This window comes from Ipomoea nil, unplaced genomic scaffold (assembly GCF_001879475.1).
Source record: "Ipomoea nil cultivar Tokyo-kokei standard unplaced genomic scaffold, Asagao_1.1 scaffold1317, whole genome shotgun sequence".
Classification (NCBI taxonomy): domain Eukaryota; kingdom Viridiplantae; phylum Streptophyta; class Magnoliopsida; order Solanales; family Convolvulaceae; genus Ipomoea; species Ipomoea nil.
The window spans coordinates 4,241,049-4,259,876 of record NW_017617745.1 but is presented as its reverse complement, the minus strand read 5'-3'; the positions used below and the strand labels follow the sequence as shown (position 1 = coordinate 4,259,876).

General features: G+C 40.1%; 1 long non-coding RNA gene and 1 other non-coding gene across 2 annotated transcripts; both read left to right on the top strand.

The window, feature by feature from the left end:
- Positions 1–1,171: 1,171 nt before the first annotated feature.
- LOC109185189 lies at positions 1,172–13,424 on the top strand. Its single transcript, XR_002054954.1, has 3 exons — positions 1,172–1,250; positions 1,657–1,995; positions 13,414–13,424. It is a non-coding gene; the product is annotated as an uncharacterized LOC109185189 (long non-coding RNA).
- Positions 13,425–14,961: 1,537 nt separating this feature from the next.
- Positions 14,962–15,034, top strand: TRNAA-UGC. The gene has a single exon. It is a non-coding gene; the product is annotated as a tRNA-Ala (tRNA).
- Positions 15,035–18,828: the final 3,794 nt, after the last annotated feature.

The window sequence follows — 18,828 nt, the reverse complement described above, 5'->3', positions numbered from 1 at the left end:
TGAGAATGCTGGCAGTTTAGATATATCATCTAGTGGGGATGAATTGGGTGGTGTGGTCGGCGATGCACGTGGTGACAATAAAATCGAGGTCAGTGTGTTAGATTTCCAGAATTCTTTTTGTCTGTGGTGCTAGCTGTGGATTGATAAACGGTTGGAACATAGCAGGACCCAAACGGTGTTACCCCTCCAACGCATGGGAGGCGCGTGATTTGTCCGGAGAATAGTGGGCCAATAGTCCAGGTACTAAACTGTTGTTGCAGTATCCTTTATGTGAGTCATTATTAATTAGTCTTGGTTTTGGTGGTGACATCTCACAGGGAAAACACACCAACAGCGATGCATTACCTATTTGTATTGGTGGATCGGCACCGAGGGCGCCTTTCAAGGAATTGCGTTGTGATGCAAGGTCAGGTGCTGAGTCTTTGGGGGGTTTGAACTTATTGAATAGGTATCCTAGGGACAGACGGCGGTTGTTGCAATTCCCGATCCCGACCGGTTCTCTCTGTGGCAATGGTTCTTTCACCATCAAGACCGAAACTAGTTAGAACCATTTGCGTTATTCTACTTTCTACATACATTGCATGGCTATAACACTGAACACTTTTTTTTGTGTGCTTTTAAAAACACTTTGCAGCACCGAGGAGGTTTTTTCGTATAACGGGAGGCATGTGCAGTTGAAAGACTTCATGTCTTTACAATTCGACAATGCAGTACGCATGCCAGTGGTGGACTGTTGGACGTGTGTTTTGAATGAGTTGGAGAAGGGTAGAAAGCCGGACGCCCCTAGTAGAGTGTTTGTTACGATATACACTTTGGTATGTGATGTACGACCCTTTCTTAAAGCATTATATATGTTACCTAACTATCTATGGCTCTTTGTTTCCCCTGCCACACATTGAATAGTTGAGCAGTGTTATTTTCGCCACGGGTGACTGGGATGTACGCTTGGGGTGGTTTACTGAACGGCTGGATAAGGTGTTTGAGCGTGCACCACATATTGACTGCGCCACTGTAGACCTGGTAAAGTAACCAGTTACTAACACATTGTTTGTTTGAATTTTAAGTAAGTGGCCAATCATTTGCGTTTGACGAATTATAATGTTTGAGTGCAGTTTTTCTTCCCCATTCTGAAAGCAGCTCACTATTACGTCCTGTGTATCAACATGCGAAAGCGGAGGTTTGAAATCATTGACAACTCCCCGGTAGCTGGTAAAAACGAGGATAGATATGGCGCCATCCCACAGGAATTGGTAAGTGTATTGATGGAGAGTTGGTTAGCTTGGGTTGCAATGCCATTTGTGTGTGTGTTATAGCACTGTTAATTACAGGTTGAATTATCAGACTAGTATGCAATGAAACTACCTATGGTGTGATTTTGGCTAGGGGTGAGGGGGGTGGCTGGAGTCGTGATTACCTACGGTGTGATTTTGACCGTGGCTTCCACCGTGGTGATTGAGTGAATTTGTTTTGAGTTATGGTTGGTGGGAATGGTGATATCTGGTCTGATTAGCTGTTGTTTTGTTATGTGTTTTTTCCCTTGATTTTGTAATTTGGTTTTTATTTGTTCCCCGACGATGCACGGCTTGACCGTATGGGTAGATATGATGGGTTTTATTGCTTTTGGTGTACTGAATTCACGTTTTGTTTCCCTGCCAGCTCGATATGCTATCAGCATATCTTCATAACAAACGCCAGGGGTTACGGTCAGCCTTTGTTGACAATATGAGGGCTATACGGATGCAGATGCCGTGGCGAGATAGTAAGCACAAAGAAGATTGCGGAGTTTACACAATGAGACACATGGAGGCGTACATGGGCGAGAAGTGCAAGGATTGGGAGTGTGGCTTGCAAAAGGGTGACCGGAATGAGCTCCGCAAGTTGCGCCAGAGATACTTGCACGACATATTGTTGTCCGAAATCAATGGGCACCGGGAAGCTATTGTTGTACGTACCAAAGCATACATTCGCCGGAACAAATGATGGCGACACTGATGTGTCGGTTGGAGGTGAAAGCGTTCCGCAATGAGATGCCTAGTTTTGGATCCCTGCATAATAAGTGGCTATACATTTTGCCAGCTTAATAATGTTATTTTCCATGTCCTGCCTCTTTATGATTTTTTTTGAATTGTTAATTAATCGAGTGGGTTGTTTTCTTCCTAGTATTGACATAGTGTTGCCTACTCGTAGTTATGAGTTGCACAAGTTAAGCATCCCTACGCCTGGCTAATTGCACTGTGCTGCTCAAACTGGGTGGGTTGTCATGTTATTTATTAGACGTCAAAAGTAAAGTTGAATCTACTCTGATTAAGCACTACATAAATATTGACTTTGGAAAGCTAAAAGGCAAAAAAAAAAAAAGGGTAAAAAGATTGCGATATGATAAATGGTGGCTTGGAGGCTGCATGTAATTAAGCTAGCTGTAATATATTCTTAGGTGGCCCCTATTGCCTTGCTTTGAAATAAGTAGCAGTAGTTTTTAATTAAATTGCATGCATGTTCAATTTGTCGCATTATATTGGTGACGTGTTTGCAAATTTGCTATATTGACTTTCGATCTAATAATATGTACACACACTCACTCTCGTCTTTGAGTAGATCGAGTTTGGCGTGCACCGGCCTAGCGTACAATTAAATTTTAATAATGTGTGTTTTAATGATAAGATCTGTTAACGTGAACGGTAGTGTTTTCACTGCTTGCCCAGTACTAATCACAAGCATGCACCAACATTTAGTTTATTGCATTCAATAACACATGATTAAATATTGATAAACATCTTAGCTGCCCGTGGAATTAATATGGCTCATTATAGACACTTAAAAGGCTACTAAGCATTATTTTAATTGCACCGAAGAAATGAAATGTAAAGAGTTAAACTTGAAATCTCAAACTTGATATGTATTTTGTGCATTACTACCACATACACAGCACACGCCGTACTAGTAAATTAATAAAATCTTAACCTTGAGGTGTGGTTTGTGCATTACTACAACATATACGGCACAAGCATTAGTAGTAGATAAGAAACCATATACGCATGCATTGGCTATTGCGTGGCTAATATTTCTGTGGCAACAATTTTCTTTTGACTTAATCTGCCTCAGGTCCCGGGCCCCAACTCATTCCATGTCTGAAAGTCGGAATGCTTGAAGAAACAAAAATGAAGCATCATATGTGGTGTCATCTATTATTTCATGTCCACTGGGGGGTCTACATGGGCGTCTAAATGAGGGGATTGTTTTGCAGTGCAAGTGGATCCATGCTTCTACATTGCTTCCTTCATCCAACTAAATAATAATAATAAAAATAATAAAAATGGAAAAAAAAAGAGGACACACGGGACGAGGTACAAATCCCACATTTATTTATTGCATTAGTAACCGAGGTTCATAGTGTATTGCAATTTAAAATAGGGGCACAATGATTTCTGATAGTGATAAGCACCCATGCAAAAAAAATTATATTGCTAGTGACTATTCAACTAACAACACCATCAGCTGTGATTAGCCATCACGAGTCCCCGGACTATTCAAAGGCTTTCTCCACCCCCCCCCCCCTCCCCAATACGTGTTGCTCGAAGAACTTCACAAGTGCGACTATTGTGTCCCCCGTATTTGCCACACCCGTGACATTTCCTAACCCCCTTCAAAGACTGCTCAATGGCTTTCTCCCTTTTCCCTTTGAACCTCTTTCCACTACCTTTGTTTTTTGCAACATTTGGGGGCTTGACTGTCACTGCCAAAACCGGTTCCGACCCACAATATGATTGAATCATTGGATTATTTTTTTTGTGTTGTACTGGGCCATTGGTTTCCCCCACGAAAGAATCCTTTAGCTGGTGGATCACTTGGGTTAACCGTTCAACACGTTCTGAGCTGGTAATCGCCAACCCCACACATGCGAAGATCTCTGCCCACATTTTGTTCTCCTGAGTCTTGCTTTCATCGTCGTTGACATTTGATTGTATAGTAAGACCATCGTACTGAAACTCCGCGCGCAAACAAACCTTGCGAGTCCAGCGGTCTACTATGTATCTTGATGGGATGTTATCTACGTGGTTGTTTTTGAAAACTAAGAAAATGTGGCGGCACAACCATCCTAACCGCTGGAAAAGTGAGCACGTGCACGTTGCGCTACTGTCACTGGAGTTGTAGTGCACTTGGAACTGTTGGTTTTCACTCTCTTTTATGCCATAATTGATGACATCACCAGCACCATCAACGGACACTACCCCACACGAATAACAACCTGCATAAATTTCAGCTTGGACCTCATGGAAAATTGTGACGGTGTACACGGCCAACGCATGACGTTCCATTTTCAAGTCCGTTTGTGTCGGTGCAAAATGACCTTCACACACCGCATTTAGCATGGTATGGATCTGACGTTGTGCATCTACTGCAGATTCGAAGTGACTGTAAAACTCCACCAAACTGGAGGTATGGGTTAAATACCTTCCAAAGAAACTGTTCTCGCCCTCGGATCGGGACGTGGTTCTAACTAGCCCACTGAGTATCATATCCTTGAAATAGGCGGGGATCCAATATCGACGTGCCTCCCACAACTTTGTGAACCAATTATGATCTAACAAGCCATACTCACCAAGCAACGCTTGCCACCTAGTCTCAAACACATCGGGCTGTTGAATTTCATCCCAAACAATAGCATTTAGCTTGCCCCGAAAGACCCCATCCTTAGACAACTCCGGACCAACCTTTTCGCCTACCTTCATCATAATATGCCACATGCAAAACCGGTGCCGAGTAGTTGGGTAAACTTCTGCTAGAGCAATCCTCATAGCAGGGTCCTGGTCTGTGACAAAACATGATGGGGCATCACCCATTGCCTCCTTGTAAGTCTCCAGCACCCAAACATATGACGCGACATCCTCTTTGGTGATCAGCGCCGCACCAAAAGTAACGCACCGCTTGTGGTTATCCACACCTGTGAAGGGTACGAAAACCATTTTGTACCTGGATCATTTGAGCAGAGTTAATAAGAGGTGCATGCATGCTATTACGAGGTGCTGTCTACTATGTATTTTTATGGGGCTTGTGAGTAAATGGGTGCTGGTCAGTGTGCAAAGATTGAACAGAGAAAGTGTGAGAATCTCTGGTTTTCAATAACCAAAAACATAACTGCAAAAAGAAATTACCTCTCCCTTTTAGACAAGTTAAAGGTAAAAAATTTGATGAAGTTCTAGATAAATCAGATTGTTAAAAATAAAATATTGAGTTCACTGCTACCCAAACACACTTGAGTAGGATCATTTCTCCAAAGCTGTAGCAATTATTAGTCAATTTGCACAACTATTTATTATAGTGCCAGAAACTAGCCCCAGGCACATCTCCCCAACAAAAACAAAAATAAAAAAATAAAGATATTAAAATAAAATAAAAAAATAAAAAAAATAAAAAAACCAAGCCAAAACTCGAACTCTGCAATCAAACTTCAAACAACTAAAAAAATATTGACATAGAACCACAATCCTGAATACCTATTTCAGTTACACACAACACAACACATCCAAAACGACAACCATATTTCAGTATTACTAAATTGTTAACACGCCCGTCAATAGGAGGCTAACAACACTGGTGGTTACCAATTTGCACAATGAATGTATATGATTATTCTTATTTTCCCGTTACAACATCCTTAAATAAGTAAGTTAAAACGTACCTATTCGTCGAGTACGTTGCATCGAAGGATACAATGTCGCCAAACACCGTGTGGTTGCGACGAGCTACCGGATCAGCCCAGAACACACGTCGTAATTGGTCGTTCTCATCAATGTCATGCTTATAATAAAACGCGGCACACTTCTCATTTTTCCTCGACAACTTATCAAGTAAATACTGCGCATCACACCCCTCAATATACGCACGTAGGTCGCGTTTTGAGTTCTGGAAATCAACACTAGTTGCCCCAACATTTTCATATCCACCCACAAACTCACTTAAAAGCCTAACACCCTGACTTGTCCCCACGTTTGCCTTTGCGCAATTAGCCATGAACGCCTGGTGGCCAAAATCAAGTTTGCGGTTCACTTTCATGAACTGCCTAGACAGAGGAGTACACAACACATGAGTGTGCCTCTCCTCAAAGGAAAAGACCCAATACCCTCTGGTTTGGTCATTTTTAAATACGATCCTGGCCTTACACCCCACCCTATTGGAAACTCTACGACGCTTTTGAGTCACCGGGCGACTATCATCGTAAACCCCATGCCCCCCCGCATTGGGTGTGCCACCCGAGACAGACTTATATCCCTCGCGATTACAAAGCAAATGCCTCAAAATCACCTCCCCACCCCTATCCTTCTTCAGTGAACCACACCTAACATCAAACCCCACAAGAGCAGCATACTTTATATAGAATTCCTCACCCTCCGTTAGAGTTTTAAAAGTCTGACCTATGACTGGCTTACTCCCATCATCACATTGTGGCCACCAATACTTTGATGACCCAGGCGATACTTGTAGCCGACAACCTTCACCCACACCACTAATGTTACCAGCATGATCATCTACACCGGAGAAAAAAACCATGTTAGAAATGAATTCAAACAGAAACGAAAGCTACAGCAAACACTACAAACCTGAACACGCACTCTACCCACTACAAGTAAGAAAACAAACAACACATCGTAAATATTAAATATATTTGGCCACACAATTGATTAAATAAACTATGATGACATAGTACACATGTTTGCACCGCATATCGACTTCATAGGGAAAGGCTTTACTATCCAAATCCTAATGTAATGAATTAAAATGAGAATAAGTCAGGTTAGAAATTTAGTTAAATCAGAGACCTAAAAGGAAAACACCAATATTGGCACATTTAGATACAATGTGTTAGCGAGGTAAAGAAATTATGGACATATTAGTAGACGTCCAGCAGCACTGCACCATCAACATAAAGAATAAGACACAACTACACCGGTTTAGTTACTGCTCTATAATAATTCCCCCACCCCTACAAAAAAGAGGTGTTTGAGCCTAAACCATGCGTGCTATCAAGAACGCATAAGCATATTGGACGCAAGGCTGGAATTCCCACATCGTTTAATGTATATATATTTGTCCACACAGATGAAAGAAAAAACTAAGATGACATACCAAACAAACCATCACACCAAAATAGTAATCCTTTCTTGCCGTACTAATCTGATATGCGTTTGGTGCACCACCCTAAAGCATCCATGTTCTACAGTGGTAATACACATAGCTACTAATCCCTTAAGAATTTGTATTCCTAAACACATAGTAATCTATAATTCCAACAGCACTGGGAAAAGAGAGCTTTAAGCCCTACACCCCAAAAACTGTGAAGCAAGCATATGCAATTCTTCCAGCCGTGCAAAGTGAACAGCTTCAACATAACCATGTTAAGGAAAAAAAAACACCGAATTAGGAAAAAAAATGAGTGCACTTCTATCCAAAAACACTTGAGAAAGAATCATTTCTTCAAAGCACTACCAATTAGAAGCCAATAAAATGTAGGAAAATAAAAGAAATCAACAGGGCAGACTAGACATTCATATATGAACCTGATCCATTGAATCTCATCTGCACCCCAGGTTCAACAGAGCAGCTATGAGAATATCTTATTGAACTCCAATTTAACCAAAAAAAAAAAAAAAACCCCCCACAATCTATTACTGCCTGTCCACCCCCATCCCCCGGCCCCTTTGACTGGAAAAGAAATCACAGCAAAAAGGATTAAGAAAAGAAAAGAAGAACAAACCAGTCGCCATCTGAGATCAGAACACTTTGCACGGGCAATAACTGCTGTGGAAACGAAAAGCACGATGGGAAGAAGCGACCAATGACTAGTAGTCCGGCAAGAGGGAAGTAGCACATGACGCCTTCGGGCTAGAATTGAAACGGAGTCGTCGGAGAGAACTTAGGAAAACGCCAATCCCCTCAACTTTTGGTGCGTGCAATAAATGAAATACTGAGATTACGATACTACCCACACTAGGAATACTGTGCAATTAAAAGGTCAATCTATACAGCAAATAATAAGGCAGTGCAAAACGGTCAGTTAATATTGCACAACAAAAATTAACCGTTAGATTGCCTAAGATCAATGGCCACTAATCAACCACACAATCTCACCTAACAAATTATTCTCACCTGATTAGAATTCTATATATATATATATATATATATATATATATATATATATATATATATATATATATATATATATATATATATATATATATATAATTAAATGAGACCACCTCTCCGTGAGATCGTTCGTAAATGCACACAAGCTACTCTATGAATGCACACAGACTAGATTGTGTGCAATTCGCCCAGCATGAATGCATGCAATTTGCCTTTTGTGCATTTGTGTAGAGCTTGCAACAACACAGAGAGTAACACCAGCTGATTTGCAAAGCCTATAAAATGGAGCATCATGCCCATAGAAAAGTGCAGATGCAATCAACGTTATATTGTCACCTTGCAGATGTACTGGGCACTGTTGTTGTTGTTGCTATTGTGGTAGTTGTTGTTGCTATTTTGTTGTTTTGTTGTTGTTGTTGTTGTTGTTGCTGTTTTGTTGTTTTGTTATTGTTGTTGTTGTTTTGTTGTTCTTGTTGTTATTCTTGTTGTGGCTGTTAATGTGTGAATTTTGAAAGAGACGAGCAATTTCACTATAATTTTAAATGCCTTCGATCCTTGTTTCCTTCATGTTTTGCACCTGTACTGTGATAGAATATTTCTGAATTTGGCTTAGGTTGTATTTCGTGAAATTTTCATATTTATTTTATTTGGTTTTGTATATCTCATATAAGGGGTATTAACACATTTGCACATATTTCTTTATTTTGATTTGAATAGCATGATAATATAATAAAAAGTTATAGTATAGTGTTTTATGCATTCTTTGAGTTGACACTAATTCTGCATTGTTGGCAATAAATTTAAAAGTATATTTGAGTAAAGCTCAGTTTAATGTTTGCTTTTACTTTTAAGTTCTTTTAATTCTTTTTTAATAATGTTTTTTCTTGAGGACAAACAAATGCAGAGGTGGATATCTTGTCGAATGTCATGCTGGGCGAGATACCCGACCACTTGCTGAGAGTATGCCATAAAGAAGAGGTCCAACGATCTAGTATTGATGAGGAGCCGGCTGAACAAGTCAGATATGTTACGGGTGAGTGGTGTGACCTTGAGAAATATCCAGAACTGTATTGAATAGAAGACATTCTGAGATTCGAAGAGAAAGCTGAGTTGCCAGATGACCCGATCGAGGCCGCTCCGATCCGAAGGAGAGCTCCGTCTTATTTGATTATTGACGGACGATTGTACAAGAAATCATTTGGGGGACCATTATTGAGATGTCTTCTGTCACTTGAAGCCGACAAAGTGATGGAGGAGACACATCGCGGGATCTGTGCCACTCATCAGGGAGTTCACACTCTGGCAAGGAAACTGATTGTGCAAGGATATTATTGGCCTACCATGGTCTAAGATTGCATAGATCGGGAGACCAAGTGTGATGTCTGCCAGGCCTTTGCCAAAAAAGATACCCGGCCAGCTTCATTTTATTCCCCAAATGGGGAATCGATATCTTAGGTCCGCTTCCTCAGGCAACCGGATGTTTCCGTTTTTGTGTTGTTGCTATCGACTACTTCACCAAATGAGTCAAAGTAGAGCCATTGGTCACAATCACCGAGTATCCGTGTCGAAGATTCTTTTGTACGTATGGTTAGTGATAATGGAAAACAATTTGATTGTTATCCTTTCGCGGAATTCCGTCAACAATATTGGATTTGGCGCACCAAGGTGTCGGTCGCTTATCCGCAAGCTAATGAGCAGGCTGAGAAAATAAATTGTACTATTGTGGATGGCATATGGAGAAAATTGATCGACGTAGGTGTGAGCATATATCCGTTAATGTGTATCCAACTATCAGCTTAAGCTTTTAGTTGAGATGGAGCACATGCTTCAATTTGGTATCAGAGCCAGACCAAAGGTCATGGGTTCGAATCTCAACGCCACTCGTAAGCGATTACGGTTTACCGGTCCATGTGTTGGTTGGAATCCACCGTACACGTGAGGGGGCGTGTGAGCATATATCCGTTAATGTGTATCCAACTATCAGCTTAAGCTTTTAGTTGAGATGGAGCACATGCTTCAATTGGATAATAGCTTTTAGTTGAGATGGAGCACATGCTTCAATTGGATAATTGGGTCGAAGAGCTAGACCGAGTATTGTGGGCCTATCGGACCACCCCAAGACGAGCGACTTGTGAAACTCCTTTCTCGTTCACTTACGATTTCGAGGCAAAGGTCCCGGTTGAAATAACAGAGCCTACTTGTCGAGTCCATCAGTACTCGGACAAGGAGAATGAGGTGAGTCTCCAAATTGAAAAGAATTTCCTTGAGGAAAAAAGGGATGCCGCATATGGCCGGATGGCGGAGTACTAGCAGTCGGTCAAATGCTATCAAGAAGTGTGCGTAACCTAAGAGTTTCAAAGTGGGAGATCTTCTTTTAAGGGATAGGCAGGCCTGTCGACCGACTGAAGGAGGAAAGTTCACTATTAAGTGGGAAAGACCCTATCGAATCTCAGTAGACGTCCAGTCGGGTACTTATAAATTGGAGACTCTAGAACTCTGACTCATCGATCAGACCTGGAATGCGATCCATCTGAAAAATTTTTATCAATAGAATGTAAGTAGAGTGTTGTACCCTCTCTTTTGATTTAATGAAAGCGTGTTTTATTCCTAGCACATCTTTCAAGCGAGTCTGGGTCTAACCAGCCTCACATGGTACCTAAGCCGATCAAGGTAGAACCTCGGCTTTGGCTAGCCTTCAAATAATCTAAGGGGTTAAGGCCTCAGATTAGCCTTTGAGCATGAGTGAAGGTTCAGGGCGAACCTTTCACGCACCCAAGCAAGTGGAGGTTCAGGGTGAACCTTTCATGCATCCGAGCAAGTAGGGGTTCAGGGCAAACCCTTTGGAATGAAAAAATTAGGTTTGACTAGCCTTCTAAATAGTTGAAAGATTGAGGTCTCGGATTGACCTCCAAACAAGTGAACGATAATCGAAGCGAGCCATAGCAAGTTGTGCGAGTCCTGCGAAGATATCCGCTTGAGGCCCTCTAAGCCCACTTACAATTCCAGATCACTCCGACTGAGGGACTTAGTCGAAATGAGAAGTCTTCCTGATCCAAAAGAGGTTTAGCCTTAATTACATTAAAGTAAGTCTTTGCTTATGAAGTATCAACCAAGACAGAGGGACTCGGTCCTTATGTCATACTTAGCATTTTTTATCCATAAAGAATCTAAGATGTTCTTTTGTGGAAAGAATCGTACACATTCAAAGTATCTCAACCTGGCCAAATAACCCAGATGAGAGAACGACTGAGTATGGTACAATCGGTCAAACTCTACACTTGTGTTTTTTGCTCAAAGTTTATTTGCAGGTAAGCAGATTAGAAAGCAAGTATTAAAATGGTAAAGGTTATATGAGTTGTCGGAGTAAAGAAGAGTGCTTAAACTCAAGATTTCAAAAAGTAGGAATCTTACTCCTATTACAAGGAAATAAAAAGCAAAAAATATATATAAGCTAAGGGGGTTGGGGCATTTTATTGAGGGACTCCGTCCCCTTCACCCTCTAATGGTCCAGTAGGATGAAGAGTTGGAAGAGTCCCTTGCTGAGTACGATGTTGCAGCGAGCCCATATCTTGTTTGTCTACTTCAGCATCGCCGTGTGGAATGGCTACTCGCTCCATTCCTCTCACCGTAGTCTAACCCCCAGCAGAATCCAGGTAGGCGCGATCCATCGGAATATGCTCGTCATGAGTACCGCTTGAGAGGACCCTATCGGTCCTCTCACCCCCCTGTTCAAGTGCGGTGGTAGGAGGTTTCTGGCCATACGGGAGCATTGGCTCTGGAAGGTCCCAACCTTTAGGAGTAAAGAGGGGGTCAGGGGGCAAGCAACTTGGGATAGATATCATTTTGTATGTCGTACAACCCCTGGTGATAATCGCGCATCCCGACCTCTATGAGGTAGTCCTGCTCAGCCGTAGAAGACAACCATTCCATTGCGAGTTCCTCCAACCGAGTGCGCGCCTCAGTCATGGAATTCGCCTTGAAGGCTTCCAAGCTCTTATACCCGGCTAAGGCAATCTGCACGGCTTCCGCGGTCTTCTCCTTCTCCTCGCTCAGAAGTGACTTAAGTTGAGCAACCTAGACATCACGGTCTTCCCTCTTTTTGATAAGTTGAGCGCAGACTTTGGGAAGAGCTTCAACATCGGTCTTGAGTGGCTTGAATCTCCTCCTCAACTCAGTCTGAAGGGTAAGAGTCTGAAAAGCAAAAGATAAAGCCCTAAAACAGTTAAATATGGATCTTTGACGACTCTAAAAAGGACTCAAAGGAGGAAAAACTTACCCGGTAGGCCTAAAGAGTGATTCCTTCCATCAGTGCATCCTCAGACAGCCTCCAAAGGGGTGCGACATCCTTGGGAAAAATCACTTTATCCAGCCAAGAGTGGACTGGAAATTTTCCCTTCTAGATGTGGGTATCGGCGTCTATGTCAAATGCCAGCCAAATTTTTTTTTTCGGAGGGCGTGTCGGCCGTTGGGCAAACTGAACATTTTAAGCTAGAGGTTAGGGTTACCATAGTTGAAGCAGACGCGAAAGAGAGACGGGCTAGAGAAGAGGTGGGAGAGCCGGTCGGAGAGCTGCTGATAATTATAGGCGCAACGACGGTCAAGTTGTGTGGAGTAAGAGTGGATGCAGGTGGGGTTTGAGATCGACTCCTGGGGCGTTCGCGCATGATTGCGTAGAGGACGGCCATAGGGAAGTTGGAGGCAGAAATGAAGTCAGCCGAGTCATCTTCTTATTCAATTGTATGCGCTTCCTTTGTGGAAGTGGCGAGCTCGGTGTCTTCGTTACCTAAACAGAAAACAACGAGGAAAAAGTTAGCGGGGCACTTGCAAGAAGCCGAGATAGTTGGAGCTGACTCGATTAACCGTAAAGATATGAAGAAACAGATCCACGGTGGGGGTAAATTCAAGCCAGTGACAAAGGGTTTGGAAGAAGGAAACGAGGCGATGAGAATTGGAAACGAGCTGACCAGGCAGTATGCCAAAATAGCATAAAAAGTTGGAAAGGAAAGGATTGAGGGGAACTCGGAACCCAAATTGCACCAAGTGATAATGGATCCCGTTAAAACCCCCTACTAGAGGGTTAAAGATATCACGCTCGCGAGGAGCGTAGATTTCAACAGCCGACCCGAGAACACTTTCCATCAAATCAAGTTTTCTTGCCATATAGATGACCAACCGACACCTTGCTGGGTGCAGAAGATCCTCAAATATGTCCAAATGCCGTTAGACGCCAGCCGGCAACACATCGATTGACTGGAGAGGGGTCGAATTTAGGGGGATGGCGGATGTCGCCCCTCTCCAGGTAAAAATATGGGAAGGGGACGGGTTAGGGTTTGTGGTAACCTGAACCTGGTTACGGGGCGAAGAAGAAGATGACATAATTCGGGTAGAAATGCGGAGAAAAGAGGAGCAACCTGACGAGGAAAGCGAAGGTAAAAAGAAAGACTGATCGGAGGATGAAAGGAGATTGGACGGAGTCTTTGTCGCAGGATCGTCAGAGGCTGTTTGGAGGATTGATCGCAAAGTTTGAACGATGAATGGGCACTGAAAGTTCAGAGGTGAGGAAAGTGCAAAATGAGGCTGAATGAGGTATTTTTTTTTTTTATAGGGGAGCAAGAATGATGAGCAAATGAGGACACGTGGCAGAGATCAAATGGGGGAAGGAAGAAGTGACAGTTGATTGAAGGGATGTGAATTGTACGCAGGAAGCTAAATAAGCTTTGAAATTTTGAGTCAGCGGGAAAAGAAAGAGTTTGGACTTTTTTTAGGGTTTTCTAAAACGGAGTAATAAGGGGAGCCGTCAAAGGGGTTGGCTGAAGTCCTGAAAAAGGAGTCGGCGCTCGGTCAACCATGTGTAGGCAAAGATAATGATGGAGAAGTTCAAATCCATCGAATGGTCGACATAAGGGGGAGTCGGATGGTTTGGCCAGAGTCCTGAAAAAGGAGTCGACACTCGGTCAACCATGAGTAGGCAAAGATAATGATGATGACGTTCATATTCATCGAAGGGTCAACATTGGTTGGAGTTGATGGAGTTGGCCGGAATCATATAAAAGGAATCGGCACTTGGTCAACCGTGCCTCCTTGTAAAAAGAGTGGAGAAAAAGAAGGCATAAGGGAGAAGTCAGATGGAGTTGGCCAGAGTCCTGTAAAAAGAGTCGTCACTCAGTTAAACCGTGTCAAATTTTGTAATAAGACTAGCCTAGTCCAGTTTACAAATTATAATAAGTTATACCTTTTAAATATATTTAATTCCCCTTGAATTTATATATCATGGGGGTGTAGCTCATATGGTAGAGCGCTTGCTTTGCATGCGAGAGGAACGAGGTTTAATTTCCCGCACCTCTATTTCAATTGGGTAGTGTTCTCCCAATCAATATATTTAAATGTTCTGCTAATTTATTCAACTTTATTGTTACTTTTATATTACAGAAGATGAAGAAAAAATTAACTTATTTTTTTAGAGAATGTTGGAAGTGTCGTGCCAATATTTTATTGCTTGGTTTAACCAACCCTAATCAATCTTTTAACCGATCATTGATAAATGCAATAATTCATAACTAAAGAAATTTAATATAAAAAACTCCATTGTTTTTAAATCTTTTGGGTATGGACAAGGTCAGACAAATAAATTTATTGTCCGAGCTAACCCTATTAGACCAATAATGTAATAATATAACTAGCCTAATCCAGTTTAAATAATAACCAGACAGATGACATGCTAATTTGTCTTTTGACAACACTTAGAGAAATTGAGAGAGAACATAGTGTTTCAAAATCAATTATTTTTTAATATTAGTGCTCCATTACTTTATTATTGATGGGGGTGTAGCTCATTTGGTAGAGCGCTCGCTTTGCATGCGAGAGGCACGAGATTCAATTCCTCGCACCTCCATTTTCTGTCTTAACCAGACACCTAAACATTTATATATGGTCAATACACTCCAAAATCAATCAATCTATTTATTTTTTAGATGGTCCAACTTGCTTAAATTATCGCTAGAGCAATGGTCCAACTTGCATAAATTATCGCAAGAGCAATGGTCCAACTTGCATAAATTATCGCAAGAGCAATGGTCCAACTTGCTTAATTTATTTTATGAAATTCTAACTTATATTTACACCTAAGCTTTTAAATATGCTTGACGCTTGCTTACGTTATTATTAATTAGGTGGTGAAACTAATATGGTAGAGTGCTTACTTTGCGTGCGAGGTGCATGGGTTAAATTTCTTGTATTTCCATTTCATCAACATAAGAAGTAAGATGTGAAGTCTCTATAAATATAAATTAAAATTTATACATTTTCAAATATTATTACTGCTCGTTCACTTTTTAAATAACATAATTTTTTCCCACCTTATTATTAACGGAGGTGTAGCTCATATGGTAGAGCGCTCACCTTGCGTTATAGGAGCCACATGTTTTAATTCCCTGCACTCCCAACCTGTAACCCTTAAAGTACGATGTGATTTGGGTAGTGTTGGCCCCACCCATATACTTAGATGGATAACAAATTTATAAATTATAGTAAGTTATACCTTTTCAATATATTTAGTTCCCCTTGAATTTATTTTTCACGGGGGTGTAGCTCATATGGTAGAGCGCTCGCTTTGCATGCGAGAGGCACGCTTTGCATGCGAGAGGCACGGGGTTCGATTCCTCGCACCTCCATTTCAATTGGGTAGTGTTTCCCTAATCAATATATTAAAATGGTCTTCTAATTTATTCACAACTTTATTGTTACTTTTATATTACTATACTTCAATTGACAAATATAATAATTTTGAATTACATAAGATGAAGAAAAAATTTACTATTTTTCTTAGAGAATGTTGGAAGTGTCGTGCCAATATTTTATTGTTTGGTTTAATTTAACCAACCCTAATCAATCTTTTAATCGATCATTGATAAATGCAATAATTCATGACTAAAGAAATTTCACATAAAAAACTTTATTGTTTTTAAATCTTTTGGGTATGGACCAGGTCGGACAAATACATTTATTGTCCGAGCTAACCCTATTAGACCAATAATGTAATTATATAACTAGCCTAATCCAGTTTAAATAATAACCAGACAGATGGCATGCTAATTTGTGTTTTGACACCACTTAGAGAAATTCAGAGAGAACATAGTCTTTCAAAATGGATCATTTTTAATAATAGTGCTCCATTACTTTATTATTGATGGGGGTGTAGCTCATTTGGTAGACGCTCGCTTCGCATGCGAGAGGAATGTCTTAACCAGACACCTATAGATTTATATATGGTCAATACACTCCAAAATCAATCAATCTATTTATTTTTTAGATGGTCCAACTTGCTTAAATTATCGCTAGAGCAATGGTCCAACTTGCATAAATTATCGCAAGAGCAATGGTCCAACTTGCATAAATTATCGCAAGAGCAATGGTCCAACTTGCTTAATTTATTTTATGAAATTCTAACTTATATTTACACCTAAGCTTTTAAATATGCTTGACGCTTGCTTACGTTATTATTAATTAGGTGGTGAAACTAATATGGTAGAGTGCTTACTTTGCGTGCGAGGTGCATGGGTTAAATTTCTTGTATTTCCATTTCATCAACATAAGAAGTAAGATGTGAAGTCTCTATAAATATAAATTAAAATTTATACATTTTCAAATATTATTACTGCTCGTTCACTTTTTAAATAACATAATTTTTTCCCACCTTATTATTAACGGAGGTGTAGCTCATATGGTAGAGCGCTCACCTTGCGTTATAGGAGCCACATGTTTTAATTCCCTGCACTCCCAACCTGTAACCCTTAAAGTACGATGTGATTTGGGTAGTGTTGGCCCCACCCATATACTTAGATGGATAACAAATTTATAAATTATAGTAAGTTATACCTTTTCAATATATTTAGTTCCCCTTGAATTTATTTTTCACGGGGGTGTAGCTCATATGGTAGAGCGCTCACTTTGCATGCGAGAGGCGTGGGGTTCGATTCCTCGCACCTCCATTTCAATTGGGTAGTGTTTCCCTAATCAATATATTAAAATGGTCTTCTAATTTATTCAACTTTATTGTTACTTTTATATTACTATACTTCAATTGACAAATATAATAATTTTGAATTACATAAGATGAAGAAAAAATTTACTATTTTTCTTAGAGAATGTTGGAAGTGTCGTGCCAATATTTTATTGTTTGGTTTACTTTAACCAACCCTAATCAATCTTTTAATCGATCATTGATAAATGCAATAATTCATAACTAAAGAAATTTCACATAAAAAACTTTATTGTTTTTAAATCTTTTGGGTATGGACCAGGTCGGACAAATACATTTATTGTCCGAGCTAACCCTATTAGACCAATAATGTAATTATATAACTAGCCTAATCCAGTTTAAATAATAACCAGACAGATGGCATGCTAATTTGTGTTTTGACACCACTTAGAGAAATTGAGAGAGAACATAGTCTTTCAAAATGGATCATTTTTAATAATAGTGCTCCATTACTTTATTATTGATGGGGGTGTAGCTCATTTGGTAGACGCTCGCTTCGCATGCGAGAGGAATGTCTTAACCAGACACCTATAGATTTATATATGGTCAATACACTCCAAAATCAATCAATCTATTTATTTTTTAGATGGTCCAACTTGCTTAAATTATCGCTAGAGCAATGGTCCAACTTGCATAAATTATCGCAAGAGCAATGGTCCAACTTGCATAAATTATCGCAAGAGCAATGGTCCAACTTGCTTAATTTATTTTATGAAATTCTAACTTATATTTACACCTAAGCTTTTAAATATGCTTGACGCTTGCTTACGTTATTATTAATTAGGTGGTGAAACTAATATGGTAGAGTGCTTACTTTGCGTGCGAGGTGCATGGGTTAAATTTCTTGTATTTCCATTTCATCAACACAAGAAGTAAGATGTGAAGTCTCTATAAATATAAATTAAAATTTATACATTTTCAAATATTATTACTGCTCGTTCACTTTTTAAATAACATAATTTTTTCCCACCTTATTATTAACGGAGGTGTAGCTCATATGGTAGAGCGCTCACCTTGCGTTATAGGAGCCACATGTTTTAATTCCCTGCACTCCCAACCTGTAACCCTTAAAGTACGATGTGATTTGGGTAGTGTTGGCCCCACCCATATACTTAGATGGATAACAAATTTATAAATTATAGTAAGTTATACCTTTTCAATATATTTAGTTCCCCTTGAATTTATTTTTCACGGGGGTGTAGCTCATATGGTAGAGCGCTCGCTTTGCATGCGAGAGGCACGCTTTGCATGCGAGAGGCACGGGGTTCGATTCCTCGCACCTCCATTTCAATTGGGTAGTGTTTCCCTAATCAATATATTAAAATGGTCTTCTAATTTATTCACAACTTTATTGTTACTTTTATATTACTATACTTCAATTGACAAATATAATAATTTTGAATTACATAAGATGAAGAAAAAATTTACTATTTTTCTTAGAGAATGTTGGAAGTGTCGTGCCAATATTTTATTGTTTGGTTTAATTTAACCAACCCTAATCAATCTTTTAATCGATCATTGATAAATGCAATAATTCATGACTAAAGAAATTTCACATAAAAAACTTTATTGTTTTTAAATCTTTTGGGTATGGACCAGGTCGGACAAATACATTTATTGTCCGAGCTAACCCTATTAGACCAATAATG